This window comes from Petaurus breviceps, unplaced genomic scaffold (assembly GCF_028583685.1).
Source record: "Petaurus breviceps papuanus isolate PSGF00001 unplaced genomic scaffold, PetGlider_PUasm1.0 185, whole genome shotgun sequence".
NCBI classification, from domain to species: Eukaryota; Metazoa; Chordata; class Mammalia; order Diprotodontia; family Petauridae; genus Petaurus; species Petaurus breviceps.
In genome coordinates this window covers 3131584-3150089 of record NW_027185797.1, presented here as the reverse complement: position 1 = coordinate 3150089, position 18506 = coordinate 3131584, and the positions used below count along the sequence as shown (strand labels likewise).

Here is an 18506-nt window from a genome sequence, read left to right as displayed (position 1 = left end):
TTAGCATTTTCTTTATTACTTTCTTAAGTACAGACAATAAATAAAACAAACCAATAAATCATGCCCTATTTTATAGTATTGGCCAATTTCTGAGGTTTAAATGAGCACACTGAAACTTTAACTATCAGCTTCCATGAGACAGTTCAAATTAACTCCACTAAACCCCTGGTTGTAACCCCATCCTAGTAGATTTTTTCGATTAAAATAAATGTATTGCTTGCATTACTATTTAATTGCTTATGTTGCATTGCTAAAAATGTTGGGCAGAATTATTAAGCAAACTTGGTGTCTAGGTTTTGGGGGGCTTAAAGTCTGAGAGATATTTATCCTGTCAAGTTTTGAGTGATTGTGCCCTGTTCTGATCCTTTTTCCTATGAAGAATAAGAATGTAGCTCTAAATTTGTCCTGGTCATTTCTTCTATGAATAAAAAACAGTACAGGGGACTGAGCTGCCCCTCCCACTCCTCCTCCTACTTCCATCTGTAAAATGGGTTAACTATAGTCCCTACATCCCAAGGTTGTCTCGAGGATCAATTAATAAAATGTTTGTAAAGGGATTTGCAGGCCTCAAAGTACTGTGTAAATACTAACTCTGTAAGCTAGTGTCTGTTTTCATGTTGTTTCCCTACTGCCCTCTCCTCATTAGAATGTCTTCCTGACTCCAGATCCGTCATTGTCCATCAGGTAGGAAGCACATGAAGTGAGGAAAGGGAAGCCAGGGGTTCTCCAAGGTCCAGGGGAGCAGGGGGAGTGCTCGTGGCCTGGAGGATGGAATGACAAGTTTGTGGAACAGTAAGAAGGCCAGGTGAGCCAGACAGTGCTCCAAAGGACTAACATAAACCTAAAAAGATACTCTGGAACCACCCAGGGAAGGGCTTTAAATGCCAGACTAAGGAGTTTGTACGTGATCCTAGAGACCGCAGAGAGATATGTTTCACAGGGTTCTACATTGTAACTCCAGGGGGGCAATTAACTTTCCTAGTGTTCACCCGATCAAAGCAGCCTCCTCTGAGGTGTCCTTAATACCTGTTATGTGCGGTCTGGGTTTGCAAAGAAATGGGCTGACAAGGAGAACTGGCCAGGATCTTAGTATAATATCCGGTGTGTCATGTTGAGCAGTGAGTAAAAGGGTTGGGAATTCCCACCCCAGAAACCATTTACAAGGAATCCTAATAAGGAAAAATGAGAGTGAGGGAGGGGAAGGCGATGAGTGCTTTCTGAGGTAAAGCTGTGAGTCATTATGGAGTATCAGGGCTTTGTCAGCCATCTAGAATGTGCTCTAAGACCCTTAAGCCTCCATATTGCCAGGAGGATGGATGGAAGCCTTGCTTTGAATGCTGGTAGACCGAAGAATGATTGGATTGCTTTTTTTTTATCATAGGCATATTCTAAGATACTCTGAACAATGATATTAGATCTTATGAAACCTAATAACATTAAAAACAAAGGCTGTTGGCAGAAGGTAAAAATAAAATAATCTGCAGTTATTGGGAGACATACTCATCCATCACCCTCAAATATTACAATATTTATATAATATTGTAAACATCCAAGGATGCCGCATGTAATTGAGGTGCTGGCAGAAGTATTTTTCCTCTGTGTTGGGCTTTCCAGTTTGAGGGATAAAGGGAAACAATGATTAATGTGGGTAAAGAAAGATCACAAAAGGAAAAGATAGCTTCTAAACTGTAAATTTAGGATAATGTTCACAGTTTTCTTAACATGGGAAAATTACTTCTCTGTTCTTTATTACATTGCTTTATCTTAGGAGTATGGATACTGGAGGGTGGGGGAGGGTGGGAGGAAGGAGAACAAAAAGAAATAGGGAGAGGCCAGGTTTCAAACTGTGTATGAGTCTTAGAAGTAAGCCCTGGATGCAGCTGGGGCCTGGAGCCTCCTAGGCTTGGCTGGAGCTTGCTCTGTAGGAGGACAATACTGTTGCCTTGGATCAGCCTCCAAGGCCAGTTATTAGGTGGGAAGCTCATGAGGCAGGTGTTTTCAGGCAGGCTGGTTTGATGCATAAGATGCCAGGTAGGGCAAGGGTGAAAAGTCTACCCTAGCTGTGGAGAGAGGCTAGACAAAGAGGAAGGCTTTGAAAGCTATAGGCTGATCTTACTATATACTTTAAAGAAAAGCAAGCTGTAGAAAAGAGAGTTTCACACATAATCTGCTTTTTCTGTTCTATTATGTATGTTCAAATGTCCATTATATTTGGTGTTTAAATTCAAAATAAAAATTGGTCTTGTAAAAAGAACTCAATATGCCAGTATCAGGGACTGGAATTAAAGGGTTAATACAACTAAACTCTTTAGAGCATGGATGTAGGGATCCATGAACTTGTTTTTAAAAAATATTTGAAATACAAGTATGGAAAAGATTCTGGGAAGATGGCAGGGCAGGTCAGAAAATTTTTAGCTCCCCAAATTTCCTCCACAAAAAAAGTCAGAACATAGACTCAGAGCACAGAGATAAAAATGGGGTAAAGCAGTTGTCCTCCTAAGACAATTTGAGAAGACCCCAAGAAAGACCCAACTTCCAAGACCTGAGGTTTGGCCTGAGTGAAGTGCAAATGCCTCCAGTTCAACTCTGGAAAATCTACAAACAACAAACCCCGAGGGCATCTGGATTGGGATGCAGCCTCAGTCTTAGAGACTAGTAGTGGCCAGAGAAGATTGAAGGACCTTCCACTGTTCAGTGGCCAAGCACAGCTGTTCTGACCAGATGCATCCAAGGCTGTGGCTGTGGGGAGAAAGAGCTAGCATACACCTGGTGAGTGCAGAACCAAGGAGTAGGGACTCTGTTGGCTATGGGCACTTGCAGGAGAGCAGAGCCCCTGGTTTCAGTTCCAGGGCAGGGAGGACTGCTGTAGTTTACAGCCACTGGAGGGACTGCAGAGAGCAAGATCATTTGCAGGAAAGTGTGGCCAGTAGCTGTACCTTAGGAGGGGAGAGGAAAGCCCAAAGTTGGGCCCCAAGACAGACCTCAGAAAATAACAGCAAAAAGAACCTGATGCTTGGGGCATCATTCCCCATATCTTGAGACTAGAACTTGATTACTCTAATAGCTCCTAAAAATAAAATAATGCAATAAATAAAGATGAGTAAACAAAGGAGAAATCTATGGGGATAGAGAATCTATCTATGGGGATAGAGAAGATCTGGGTTCATATTCAAAGGAAGATAATGGAACTAAAAAAGCCACTCCTTCTTCAGTGAGAAACGTCAAATGGTCCCAAGGACAAAAAAAGAGTTCTTAGAAGAACTTTAAAAGCACTTTAAAAATCAAATAAAAGGTTAAAAAATTAGAAAAAAATAAAAGCAATCTAAGAAAATTATGAAAAGAAAGTCAACCAAGTAGAAATAGAGAATCAAAAACTTAGCAGCTGGGTGGCACAGTGAATAGAGCACTGGCCCTGGAGTCAGGAGGACCTGAGTTCAAATTCGGCCTCAGATACTTAACACTTACTAGCCATGTGACCTTGGGCAAGTCACTTAACCCCAATTGCCCTACCCTCCCCCCTCCAAAAAAGCAAAAAAAAAATCTTAAGGAAGAAAATAAATCCTTAAAAATTAGAATTGAGTAAGGGTAAGCTAATAACATTCCAAGACACCAAGAAATCATTAAACAAAATCAAAAGAGTGAAAAAATAGAAGAGAAAGTGAATTATCAGAAAAACAACTGATTTGGAGAACAGATCAAGGAGAAAAAAAATATAAGAATTTACCTGAAAATTATAACTTAAAAAAGAATCTTGATACAATATTACAAGAAATTATCAGGGGAAATTGTCATGAAGTTCTAGAACAAGAAGGCAAACTAGAAATAGAAAAAAAATCAATTACCACCTGAAAGAGATCCAAGGAAGAAAACCTTGAGGAATATCATAACCAAGTTTCAAAGCTCCTGGGTTAAGGAGAAAATGTTGGAAGCAACAGGAAAAAAAAAACAATTTAACCATCATAGAGCTACAATAAGGATTACACAAGACCTAGCAGCTACTACATTGAAGGACTCTATATGTCTTGGAATACTGTATTCTGTAGAGCAAAATAGCTGGGGTTATGACCCAGGGTAATTTACCCAGCTAAGTTAAGTATAATCCTGAATGAAAAAAAATGGATATTTAACAAACTCAAAGACTTTCAGGTTTTTGTGACAAAAACCCCAGAACTTAAGGGGAAAATTGACATATAACATCCATGAGAAATATAAAGTAAATGTTAAAAAGCAATTATAAGGGATTCAATAAGGTCAAATTCTTTAATTCATACATATGAAAATATTAGTAGTATTCTTATGATTATCATCATTATTTGAGTAGTTTGAAAGAAAGACATGAGCTGAACTGAGTATGATGGGGTTATTCTTAAAAGTTAAAACTGTAGGGAGAGATAAAAAGTAGTAATTATCTCATACAAATGAGGCATAAAAAAGATACAGAAGAAGCAAGTAGGGGGAGGGGGAGCAGTGCTGAAACCTTACTCTCATCAGAAATTGGTTAAAGAGGGAATAACATATATATCTAGAAGGACATAAAAATCTTCTAGACTTCAAAAGAAATGAGAGAGTAAGAGGATAGGGTGGGGGGAGAAGATAAGGGAGAGACTTTTAGAAGGGTGGGTAAGTTAGGAAATAGGAAGACAAGGTAGCAGGTAGAAGTAAATTAGAGGAGTGAGAAGGGATAGAGGAAGGATAGTGAGGAAAAGTGGGAAGAAGGAAAATACACAAGTAATCATAGCTTAGAGTGTGAACGGGATGAATTTACCCATAAAATGGAAACAGGTGGCAGATTAAAAATTTGAATTCAACAATATGTTGCTTTCAGGAAACATTATAAAAATGAGAGATACACACAAAGATAAAATAAAGGGCAGGAGTATAATTTAGTATATAAAAAAAAAGTAGGGATAGTAATAAAGATCTCAGACAAAGTTTAAGATAAAATAGACTTAATCAAAAGCGAAAAATAAAGAAACTACACTATTTATCAGCAATATTATTCAATATTGTCTTAGACCATTTAAAATGCCTAGACAGTATAAGATACCTGAATGTATAATTGTCAAAACAGACACAGAAAATATATGAACATAAACATAAAACACTTTTTATACAAATAAACTCAGATCTAAATAACTGAAGTGATATTTATTGTTCATGGGTAGGTAAAACCAATATAATTTTAAAAATCACAGTTGTACCTAACTAATCCATTTATTCAATGTCATCCCAATTAAATTACCAAAAAATTATTTTACTGAGTTAGAAAACATAATAACAAAGCCCATCTGGAAGAACAAAAGGTCAGGAACTTAAAAAAATACAGGGAAAAAACATGTAAAGAAAGTAGATTCAGTAGTCTCAGACCTTAAACTATATTATAAGGTAAGAGCATTGTTGAAGTGTAAAAAAAGATAATTTCAGTTATTTTAAATTAAAATTTTCTTGTATAAATAAAACATCTATAGCCAAGAATAGAAGGAATGCAGAAAATTGGGGGGAAACTTTCATAGACAATCTCTCAGATAGGATGTGATTGAGTGGGAATATTGCTGTGGTATAGGAAATGATGAACTGGTTGATTTAGAAAAATATGGAAAGAGTTGGACTTATGAAAGAAGATGCTATCTACCTTCAAAGAAACAGATAAGAGGAGGAAATAATCATAGTACAGTTTTATAGATATGTGTATGTTTATAGCTATCTGTGTGTGTGTGTATTACATATCTCCATGCTTAACTGTAGCCTTCTTGAGGCTGGTGGGGGGAGGAAGGGGCAAAAAACAACAAGGAAGTAAAGCTGGGAAGCTCTGAAAACAATGTGTAGTATTTATTATATAGGTGTTCTTGAACTGGAAATTTGTTGTTTAATATTGAATCCTCTCTTATGGTCTGCTGTGTACATGGCAATGTTTTTTATTTCTTTTCTCATTTGTATTTAAGTTTAAAATAAAATTTACCAAAAAAAGAAATAAGTATAGAACAAATTTACATACATAGACCTATTTGTGTCTAATGTTAGCCATCTCTAGGGCAGGGGAGGGGAGAGGGAAGGAAAAAATTTACATGATAATTTTGTTGTATATTTGAAAGAAATAGCAAGTAGTAGATTTACAGTTTCATTCAACCATCTTTTTATTGTACTATGTTATGGAAATGCTTGTCTTATTCCATAAATTAGAAATGAAATTTCAATATAATCAGTTTCCTTTGTAATCCTATGTGCTTTGTTTGATGCATTTAAAAGCATTATTCTGAGAAGGGGTCCATAGGCTACACCAGATATTCCCCAAGGACACACAGAAAGGTTAAGAGCCACTAGTCTAATCTAGAGGCTGTGGTCAGAGACTTCAGAGAGGTGGTGAGTGGCATTAAAAAAGCTCCAAAAGTTCCAAAAGCTTCCAGGGGGCTTTGTGGTCTTTTAAGCTGAAGCAGCAAAGGATTCCTTGTTCAAAACCACCTAGTCTATATAGATAGAAAGCTTAATTTATGAACCAGTGCATTCATGGTGTTAGATGGAGAATCTTTTTTAATGGTTATTTACTGGGAGTCATCTCCACTTCTTTGCAGAGGCAGTGTGTAATGGGTATGGAATACTGCATGTAATATAATATATAATTTTATATATTTATATATATATATATTATATAATATATAAACTTGTTTCACTATTTTGAAACAAAACTAATGTTTTGCTGAACTTTTTTTATTCATTATCATAAAGGATGACTTAGGGGGTAGTGAGTAGAGAATATGAGTGATATAAAAATAAGATTTAAAAAAAATTTTAAATGAGGTCATCCCTAGACAACCTAAAAGGAAATACGCAGAGTTTATAAAAAACTCCTCCATTTTATTTTTTTCTTTTAAAGTCATTAAGCCTCATTTTCATTAAGCCTTCAGAGCTCTCTAGATTTTATTCATGATATCCAAACTGCAAATTTTCCAGCATGGTCAAATTTAGCAGAGTTTGTACTCAGCTGACATGATCTTCAAGACCCCAGAGTCCTCTCTGTACACTGCTGAGACTTTGGAGTAAAGCCTTCTTTCAGCTCAGGAATTTTAACCTGTCCCTGATTCTGCAGCTTGGGTGTCCTCGCCAAGTTCACCATCCATTGGGTGAGCCACCAGAAGTGGGAGACCACCAGGTTGCCTATGCCCCAAATTAATGGAAGAAAAGGTTTGTCTTTGCTTTACTCCTATTTTTCATAGTTCCTGAATGCCATGCCCTAATTCGGGAGGAATGATCGATGGCCCTGGCAAGAAAAGCTGGGAAAGCTAGGTGCTTAATGAGTAGTAGCTTTGGACGTATGAGAGGTGAGAACGTTATTCATCATGACCAATGGTTTCTTTGTTTCCATTAGGCCAAACAAGAAAAAACAGAATTTTATTACTATTCATTAAGTTTGAGTAGACTATCAGCTGGACAGCTTTGGATGTCATAAAATGCTGGAATGGCTTTCTGAGAGAGGCTGTAGGTTCTCCTGTCGCCAAAGGTCCTCTTCAACAGCTGAATAGATTTTTATGGATCTAACTAGCACAGTTCAGACTCCACAATGGGAGAGTCAGCCTGGTTTAAAAAGCAAACAAATAAAAATGCTAGACTTGAAGGCAAGACTGCCTGTGAGTGGCTTTCTAGGAAAAGTGTAAATATTGTTCAGGAATCGGGCCCACTCTGCTTAACTAGGAGAGGCTATCCCCAGAAAGGTTAATTGAAAGTCCAGAGAATTTCACAATATTTAGACTTCTTCGTGGAGATGAACACCCGTGCTCACCTTTCAGTGTCTCCGGAATTAATCACACCTGAAAAGGGGCCTTCCTAGAGACCAGCTAAGTCAGGAGTTATTAACCTTGGACTCATGGAACTCCAAGGAGTCCATGGATGGGTTCCAGGCGTTCTGGGAACTTAAGGGGGAAATCACATCTTTATTTTCACTGAACTTGATTTTCCTTAATAATTTATGTGTAATCCTTATTAATTTTATTTTAAAAGCATTATTTTGAGAAGTCCATAAGTTTATTTCATCAGACTACCAAAAGGGTCTATGAGTCAAGTCAAATAAACATGCATTAACTAAAAACTAGCATTTATATAGCACTTTTGGGCATCTAGGTGGCGTCATAGGCACAAAGCACGGGGCCTAGAGTCAGGAAGACCTGAGTTCAAATCCAGTCTCGGACACTAGCTATGTGATCCTGGGCAAGTCACTTAACACTGTTTGCCTCAGTTTCCTCCTCTGCAAAATGAGCTGGAGAAGGGAATGGCAAACCACTCTAGAATCTTTGCCAAGAAAACCCCAAATGGGATCACAGAGTCAGACATGACTGAAACAACTGACCCACACCATATGGAATAGAGAATAAACTGACCTTGCTGTTCCAAAGAGTATGATTAGGACCAATAGGGGTAGAAGGTACAGGGAGAAGGATCGGAGCTCAATATCTCCAAGTACTGGAACACAAAGTTGCTATTGCCTTCATTGAGGGTAAAGAGGAAAGTCTTTGTTTTCTTCTATACACGATTAAGCTCTATTCACCAGAATGCAAATTGTCACCTATACCTGTTACTCACCAGCTACAGGACAGTCAGCACAAAAATAAGTGGTAAAATGGCCTCCTTTAGCCATTTTGGATGGCAGTCTGTGCCCAGCCAGGCGTGTTTTGCGGCTTTTCTGAAGTGTAGCTAGGTAGAGAGAAGTCCTTCTTTTCCTTTCTGTGATTCTGATGTTACAGAGGACTAGGGTAAGCTTAGTGGCCTTCAGCCTGTCCCAGGCTTTTGAGTCATGCTACAGGGCCTAGTTCTGCCAAAAATGAAGGCAGAGGTCAGCACTGGGAGAAGAGGGCAGGGTTGCAGTCAAGACCCAAGCAAGCATAAGTCCAAAATCAAAACCAAGTTGGTATTGATACTGATTTTCAGAGCTTAAAATCAGCCAGTTGGTTGTAAGAACAAAGAGGTTCAGACTGGAGTAAGAGGCAAAATACAGGGGGCGGATCAGGGATGCTTCAACCTCTATCCCCCAAATCTGGCTTTTTTAGCAGCTTTGTGTAGACCTTCCCCCCACCACTTCCTGTCCTTGATGTGCCAGCATGGTCCCAGGCTGACCCTACCCCACTTCACCTACCCACCTGACTCAGCCCTGGTGATTAGGACGTGCCCTTGAACGCAACCTCATTAGTAGTGGTTACGATTCCATACCCACATTCGTGGCCATTCCTTCCAGTCACCAAAAGCAGTTAGGTGGAGGGTTTTCAATTCCTCTCCACCAGTTCCTATTGTGGTCTCATACCAGAGACCAACTCCTTTTGGAGTTTCATCCCAATGAGCTATCTTCTTGAGTTTTCTTTTTCTCTACTGTCTACTGTGGTATGCAGCTACTTGCAATTATGAATTCAAATTGAGAAACTGGCATTTATGTGGTTGGTGTAAACAGGGTTTTCTTTGGCTCTTAGTTTGTACCTCACCTTCTTTGTGAGGCAGCTAGGTGGCAAGATGGACAGAGTGTTGGGGCTGGAGTTAGGAAAACCCAAGTGCAAGTTCTGCCTCAGAAACTTAACTAGTGGTGTGATGCTGAGCAAGTTACTTTACCTCTGTCTGCCTCTGATTCCTCAACTGCCAAATGGGGATAAAAATAGCACCTACCTCCCAGGTAAAGGATAAAATGAGATAATATATGTATAGCACTTAATAAATATTAAGACACTACATAAATGCTGGTGATTATTACTCTTCGTTATGAACTCAGGCATAGGACCATGTTGGGTTAGACATTCATGTCCTTTCCCCGCTTTTCTCTTAACAGTGAGCTTTTCCAGACGGATGAATCAGCTTTACATTTTAGTGTTGTCTGAAGGAATTAAACAATTCATATCAATAGCTCTCTCCATTTGTCAGCTGTTTTGATTAGAATGATATTGAGCCATCAGACATATATTTCAAAGGAAAAGTAAGCTCTAGAGTCTCAGTCTTTTTTGGTATGTGGGAATGTGAATTTTATTTGATATTTAAGTTCAGAATTTCAAAAAAGAAGAGATAAGAAAATGTGCTCCCTCTCTCTCCTTTCTAGAGGTGGAAGACTGTGAATGTGGAACACTGCTTACACAATCAGTCTAGACTGAGGTGTTGGTTAGTTCTCCTAAACCATTTTCCCCCTTCTGTTACTATTCTTAGTTATAATGGGTGCTTTCTGAGTAAATGAAGGGGGGAGGGAATACATTTGAAAATTTTAGTAGTGTTAAAGGATACCAACTTATAAAAATTTAAGTGAACAATCTTTGCTTCTTTTTTTTTTTGCCCTGTTTTTTTGGAAGGCAATTGGGGTTAAGTGACTTGCCCAAGGTCGCGCGGCTAGTTTTTGTGTTTCTGAGGCCGGATTTGAACTCGGGTCCTCTTGACTCCAGGGCCGGTGCTCTATTCACTGTGCCACCTCGCTGCCCCTCTTTGGTTTCTTTTGTTAGGGGTCCTAGCATTTCTGTTTCCTGCTACTTATTATTTTGATTAATAATTGAGTGACATGGGCAGCTTTCAGATGCCAGAAAACAAGGCTTCAGTTGTTCCTCGCCACTGTCTTAACTAGTTGAATTTTGTTTTTCTTGTTTGTGACTTAGCCCTAATCAGAAGCATTGATGTTTGCTTTGCTATAAACTCTTTTAAAGTGTGTTTATAATAATTCGTGATAATAGTAATAGCAGATACCACACCAGAAGGTTTATATGGATCATTTCATTTCAGCATCTTAACAACCCTGTGAGGTACCAAGGTACGCTACACATATGATCATCCCCATTTTACGAATGTTACAGATTCAGAGGAGTCTGGTCACAGTAGAGGTCAGAAGTAGCCCTGTGCTGGCAAAGAGACAGGTCTGGGTTTGACATCAGGAAAAGCTTCCCATAACTACAGTTGTCCAGAAATGGAATGGGCTCTTTTCCAGCTCTCCATTTCTGTGATTCTGATTTTGAATGGGTGTGCTTGGTTCTTGGCTTTTGGGTAGAATGTCTGTCTATCAAGAGGCAACCTGAAGTGGGGCCCTTGTGTGACCATGGGCAAGTCGCATCAGTGACACAATGCCCCAGGCAACCCCATAGGATAACATGAGAACTTGAGGCAATGAGGTTACACAGTGGATAGGATATTACACCTGGAGACAGGAAGATGTGAGTTTGAATCCTGCCTTGAATCTTAATAGCTGTGTGATAATTAGTGAGTCACTTTACCTCTGTCTGCCTCAGTTTCCTCCACTATAAAATGGGGATAATGCTAGCCTACCGCCTGGCACATCATAAATGCTTAATAAATGTTTTGTTTCCTTCCTTCCGTTCTCCTTCCTTCCATCCTCCTTTCCTTCCTTTTTCCTTTCCCCCCCACTTTCCTTCCTTTCTTCCTTCTTTCCTATTTTCCTCCCATCTTCCTTTGCTTCCCATCATCTTTCATTCTCCTTTCCTCCTTCCATCTTTCCCTCCTTCCTTCTTCCTTCTTTCCTCTGTACTTTCCTTCCTTCCTTTCTTCTTTCCTTCCTTTCTACACCAAGAAAATCACCGGTACAAACCAAAACAAAATCCATGATAAAAATATCTATCTGTAATATCACATACACGCACCGCCTATCAACTACTTCACAAGGTGTTTGCAAGGATCTAATAAAATCATAAATGTAAAAACATAGTAAGATGATGTGTAAATACAAGAATTGTCACATGTATATACCTATGTACACATGTTAAGGAGAGTTGGCAACTAAGGGTTAGTTTGGGGGTTTTGTGTATTTTTCTCAGGGGCAGGGGAAAGGCAGGGTTGGCTTACGATTTTGTTGGTGGAGGGAACTCCCAATGAAGAAATTTGCTCCACCAGCACAGGTTAGCACCTGCTTCTTTAATTATAGCTTAGAGAATGGTCTTGGACACTAAGAGATTAAATTCTTCACCTGAGGTCAGTGGCAAGGCCCCAGGTCTTTTTTAAAAATTATTAATTTGTTTGTTTATTTTTAGTTTACAAGATTCAATTCCACAATTCCTTGAGTTTCACATTTTGTCCCCCTCCCTCCCCTTACCGTCCCCCCCATGGCGGCATACAGTCAAGTATAGGATCTGTAAATACTTTCACATTATACATTAGTCGCGTTATAAAGACAGATTGTATCAGATGGAATGAAAAATGGTAAAGAGGACATTAAAACCAAACAAGAAAAGGAAAATAATCAGGTAGTGGGCTTCAATCTGGATATAAACTCAGTTCTTTCTAGTTCTTTCTCTGGATGTACACATTTCTCTCCATCATGAGTCTTTTGGGATTGACTTATATCACTGCATTGCTGAGGAGAGTACAGTCTATCAAAGTTGGTCATCACACATACTTTATGTCTGTAATTGTGTACAAATTCCTCCTGGTTCTACACTTCTCACTCAGCATCAGTTCATATAAGCCTTTCCAGGTGAATATGAAATCCATCTGCTCCTCATTTCTTATAGCACAATAGTGTAGCACAGTGAGTAAGATCACAGGCCCCAGAGTCGAGATGACCTGGGATCGAATCCGGGCTCAGACACTTAGCATCCACCTAGAAACACCTGGGTGTGTAACCTTGAGCAAGTTACTTAACCCAATTGCTTAGGGGTGGCCAGGTGGCTCAGTGAGTAAGAGCACCAGCCCCAGAGTCGGGATGACCTGGGATCGAATCCGGGCTCTGATACTTGGTACCACACCCAGAAATAACTGGCCGTGCAACTTTGAGCAAGTTACTTAACCCCAATTGCTTAAAAAAAATTATAGCACAATAGTATTCCATAACATGCATATACCACAACTTGTTCAGCCATTCCGCAATTCATGGGAACCCCCTTAATTTCCAATTCTTTGCCACCACAAAAAGAGCTGCTATAAACATTTTTGTACATATGGGTCTTCCTCACACTTCTATGATCTCTTTGGGATATAACCCTAGGAGTGGTATTGCTGGGTCAAAGGATAAAAAATGAATTATAGCCCTTTGGGCATAATTCCAGATTGCTCTCCAGAAAGGCTGGATCAGTTCACAACTCCACCAGCAATGCATTAGTGTTCCAATTTGCCCATATCCTCTCCAGCATTTATCATTTTCCTGTTTTATCATCCTAGCCAATCTGACTGGTGAGATGTGGTACCTCAGAGTTGTTTTGATTTGCATTTCTCTAATCAATAGTGATTTAGAGCATTTCTTCATGTGCTTATAGATATCTTCAATTTCTTTCTCTGAAAATTGCCTGTTCATATCCTTTGACCATTTATCAATTGGGGAATGACTTGTATTCTTATATATTTGACTCAATTCTTTGTATATTTTAGAAATGAGTCCTTTGTCAGAGACATAGGTTGTAAAAATTCTTTCCCAATTTCCCACCTCCCTCTTAATCTTGGTTACACTGGCTTTGTTTGTACAAAAGTTTTTCAATTTCATGTAGTCAAAATTATTCATTTTGCATTTTATAATCTCTAATTCTTGTTTAGTCATAAAGTCTTCCCCTCTCCACAAATCTGACAGGTAAACTGTTCCTTGTTTTCCGAGACTGCTTACAGTATCAACCTTTATACCTAGATCATGCACCCATTTAGACTGATTTTGATATATAGTGTTAGATAATGGTCTATGCCCAGTTTCTGCCATACTCTATTCCAGTTTTCCCAGCAGTTTTTGTTAAATAGTGAGTTCTTATCCCAAAAACTAGGGTCTTGGGGTTTATCAAACAATAGATTACTATAGTCGTTGACTTCTGAATCTCGTGTGCCTAATCTATTCCATTGATGCACTCCTTTATTCCTGAGCCAGTACCAAGTAGTTTTGATGACTGCTGCTTTATAATACAGATTGAAATCTGGTATAGCTAATCCACCTTCCCTAGCATTTCTTTTCATTAATTCCCTTGATATTCTGGACCATTTATTCTTCCAAATGAATTTTGTTACTATTTTTTCTAGCTCTATAAAGTAGTTTTTTGGTAAATTAATTGGTATGGCACTAAATATATAATTTAATTTAGGTAAAATTGTCATTTTTATTATATTAGCTCAACCCAGCCATGAGCAATTGATATTTTTCCAATTAGTTAGATCTGACTTTATTTGTGTGAAAAGTGTTTTGTAGTTATGATCATACAGGTCCTGGGTTTGTTTTGGCAGGTAGATTCCCAAACATTTAATAATGTCTACAGTAACTTTAAATGGGATTTCTCTTTCTATCTCTTGCTATTTAATTTCATTGGAAATATATAGGAATGCAGAGGATTTATGTGGGTTTATTTTATATCCTGCAACTGCCAAATTTATTTATTGTCTCAAGTAGTTTTTTACATGATTCTCTAGGATTCTCTAAGTATATCATCATATCATCTGCAAAGAGTGATAGCTTGGTCTCTTCTTTGCCTATTTTGATTCCTTTGATTTCTTTTTCTTCTCTAATTGCTACTGCTAACATTTCTAGGACCAGATTGAATAAGAGGGGTGATAGTGGACACCCTTGTTTCACCCCTGATCTTATGGGAAATGCTTTTAGCTTCTCCCCATTACATATTATACTTGCTGATGGCTTTAAATAGATGCTACCTATTATTTTAAGGAAGGCTCCATTTATTCCTATACTTTCTAGCATTTTTAATAGGAATGGATGTTGAATTTTGTCAAAGGCCTTTTCTGAATCTATTGAGATGATCATGTGGTTTCTGCTAGTTTTATTGTTGATATGATCAATTATACTGATGGTTTTCCTAATATTAAACCATCCTTGCATTCCTGGAGTAAATCCTACCTGATAAAAGTGTATTATTCTTTTTTTTAAGCAATTGGGGTTAAGTAACTTGCTAAAGGTTACACGGCCAGTTATTTCTGGGTGTGGTGCTAAGTATCTGAGCCCAGGATTCGATCCCTAGGTCAGCCTGACACTGGGGCCAGTGCTCTTACTTGCTGAGCCACCTGGCCTCCCCAAAAGTGTATTATTCTTGAGATAAGTTGCTATAGTCTTTTTGCTAATATTTTATTTAAAATTTTTGCATCTATATTCATGAGGGAGATTGGTCTATAATTTTTTTTCTCTGTTTTATCTCTTCCTGATTTAGGTATCAGTACCATATTTGTGTCATAAAAGGAATTTGGTAGGACTCCTTCTTCACTAATTTTCCCAAATAGTTTGTAGAGTATTGGAATCAATTGTTCTTTAAATGTTTGGTAGAATTCACTAGTAAATCCATCTGATCCTGGAGATTTTTACCTAGGGAGTTGACTGATGGCTTGTTCAATTTCTTTTCCTGAGATGGGGTTATTTAAGTAATTTACTTCCTCTTCAGTTAATCTGGGCAACTTGTATTTTTGTAAGTATTCATCCATTTCCCTAAGATTGTCAAATTTATGTGCATACAATTGGGAAAAATAATTCCTAGTTATTGTTTTGATTTCCTCTTCATTGGAGGTAAATTCACCCTTTTCATTTTTGATACTTATAATTTGGTTTTCTTTATTCTTTTCTGTATCCTATTGACTAAGGGTCGATCAATTTTATTGGTTTTTTCATAAAACCAGCTCTTAGGTTTATTTATTAATTCAATAGTTTTCTTAATTTCAATTTTATTAATCTCTCCTTTGGTTTTCACTATTTCTAATTTAGTATTTAATTGAGGATTTTGAATTTGTCCTTTTTCTAGGTTTTTCAATTGCATGCCCAATTTGTTGACCTCTCTTTTCTCTAATTTAATCATGTATGCACTCAGGGATATAAAACTTCCCCTAAGAACTGCCTTTAATGCATCCCACAAATTTTGGTATGTTGTCTCATTATTATCATTCTCTTGAATGAAATTACTGATTGTTTCTATAATTTCTTATTTGACTCACTCATTATTTAGGATTAAATTGTTTAATTTCCAATTAGTTTTTAGTCTGTCTTTCCATGGCCCTTTATTGCATATAATTTTTATTGCATCATGATTTGAGAATGATGCATTTAATATTTCTGCCTTACCGCATAGAATTTTGAGATTTTATGCCATAGAACATGGTCAATCTTTGAGTATGTGCCATGAACCACTGAAAAGAAAGTATATTCCTTTTTATCCCCATCCAGTTTTCTCCAGAGATCTATCATACCTATCCTCTCTAAAATTCTGTTCACCTCCTTAACTTCTTTCTTGTTTATTTTGAGGTTGGATTTATCAAGTTCAGAGAGGGGGAGATTAAGGTCTCCTACTAGTATAGTTTTGCTATTTCTTCCTCTAATTCCTTTACCTTCTCCTCTAGAAATTTGAATGCTATACCACTTGGTGCATATATGTTAAGTAATGATATTGCTTCATTCTCAATGGTGCCTTTTAACAGGATATAGTTTCCTTCCTTATCTCTTTTAATTAGATCAGTTTTTGCTTTTGCTTTATCTGAGATAAGGATTGCTACCCCTGCTTTTTTTTTTACTTTAGCTGAGGCCTGATATATTTTACTCCAGCCTTTTACCTTTACCCTGTGTGTATCCCTCTGTTTCAGATGTGTTTCTTGTAAACAGCATATTGTAGGATTATGATTTCTAATCCATTCTGCTATCCATCTCTGTTTTATGGGAGCGTTCATTCCATTCACATTTACAGTTATGATCGTTATCTGTTTCTTTCCCTCCATCCTATTCCCTCCCTTGTTAATGCTCATGTTTTTCCCCCGTCTCCCTTCCCCCCTTAATAGTTTTCTTTTTGACCACAGCCTCCCTCAGTAATCCCTTATCAGCCCCCTCCCTTTTCCTCCCCTTCCTCCTTACTTCTTCCCTCCCTATGAATCACTCCCCCCTTTAGTGGCCCTTTCCCCCTCCTACTGCCTGTAGGATATTTTTATACTTAATGAAGTATGTTATTTCTTCTTCACACCAAGAGTGACAGGAACAAATCTCATACAAAGCTCCTCTCCCTCCTCCTCTTTCCCTCTAAAATGATATTTTTCATTTCTTCTCCATAGAGTCCTATGCTTAACTGGTTGTTATTCCCTCCTTGCACCAAAGCCAATGAGGGAAAAGCTCATATGATTCTCATCTTCCTCCCTTCTTTTCCTCTGCTATATTGTTTTTATGCCTCTTTGTGTGGCATAATTTACCCTTTTCCACTTCATTCATTCCTCTTCTTCCATTGCAGTCCCTTTGTAGCCCTTAATAAGATTTTTTTATCGTCATTTTGTGTATTTTATACTCATACCCTCTACTTGTCTATAAACAGTTTGCTCTTATTAAATAGTAGGGTGTGTGTGTGTGTGTGTGTGTGTGTTTCCCTTGTTTACCTTTCTATGTCACTCTTGCATCTCGTATTTGGAGGTTGAATTTTCCATTAAGCTCTGATTTTTTCAACTCTGTTATATTGTTGAATGACCATCTCTTTGCCTGGAAGGATATGCTCAGTCTCACTTGTTGTAATCCTTTGTTGTAACCTGAGCTCTTTTGCCTTCCAGAAAATTGTATTTCTCTGCCTCTGATCTTTCAGTGTAGAGGCTGCCAAATCCTGTGTGATCCTCACTGTGGACCCTCAATAATTGAATTGTTTCTTTCTGGCCACTTGAAGTATTTTCTCTTTTACCTGGTAGTTCTGGAGTTTGGCCACAACATTTCAAGGACTTTTCAATTTGGGATCTCTTTCAGCAGGTGTCTGGTGAATTCTCTTGATTTCTATTTTACCCTCAAGTTCTAGTATCTCAGGGAAGTTTTCCTTAATGAGCTCTTGGAGAATGTTGTCCAGGCTCATTTTTTCATCATGATTTCTGGCAGGCCTATGATTCTCAGATTATCTCTCCTGGATCTGTTTTCCATGTCAGTTATTTTCCCATTGAGCTATTTTACCTCTTTTTCTAATTTTTCATTATTGTTGTTTTATTTGACTAATTCTTGGTTCCTCGTAGAGTTATTTGTTTCAATTTGGTTGATTCTAGATTTTAGCAAATAATTTTCCTTGGTTAATTTTTGGAGATCCTTTTCCATATCATACACTTTTCTTTTTAGAGAGATGTTTTCTTCATTATGATGTTTTTCTAATTCTGAAATTTTGGTTTTGAAAGAATTATTCATTTTGTCTTCTATCTCTCTGATTTTGTTTTCAAAGTTCCTTTTTGATCTCATCTAGGAGAGCCTTCTGTGCTTGGGACACATTCCCTGTTGATGTTTCAGCTGTGGGTATGGAGTCCACATTGTCTCCCTCTGAGTTTCCTTCCTCCCTCTGAGGATATTGGACTCCAGAGTCTTTGTCTTTGTAGTCTGCTTTCTACACATTTTGAGGTAGGGCCCTAGCCATGCCCTTCCTCTAGGGATCCCAAGCCTTCACTATAGAGGGTTTTACCCTGGGGCAATAGTTACTATGTTTTCAGGGGGGGGGTGGAGCAGGCAGGATTCACTCTGCCATCCTGGTCTTTGGAGGTCCTGATAGGAGCTTTTTTTTTTAATTTCTGGGCCAAGAAGTGGTAGTCCCAGGAGTATTTGCTGTCCCAGACAGGGGCCCCTGCATTTGGTTCTTGCCTTGCTCTTTCCAGTC

At 38.1% G+C, this 18506-nt stretch overlaps 1 protein-coding gene across 2 annotated transcripts in view; it reads left to right on the top strand.

Annotated features, from left to right (window-relative positions):
• The window catches only part of CDCP1 (CUB domain containing protein 1), a 562995-nt gene that overhangs the window by 501299 nt on the left and 43190 nt on the right, over positions 1-18506 (top strand). The window lies entirely within an intron of this gene.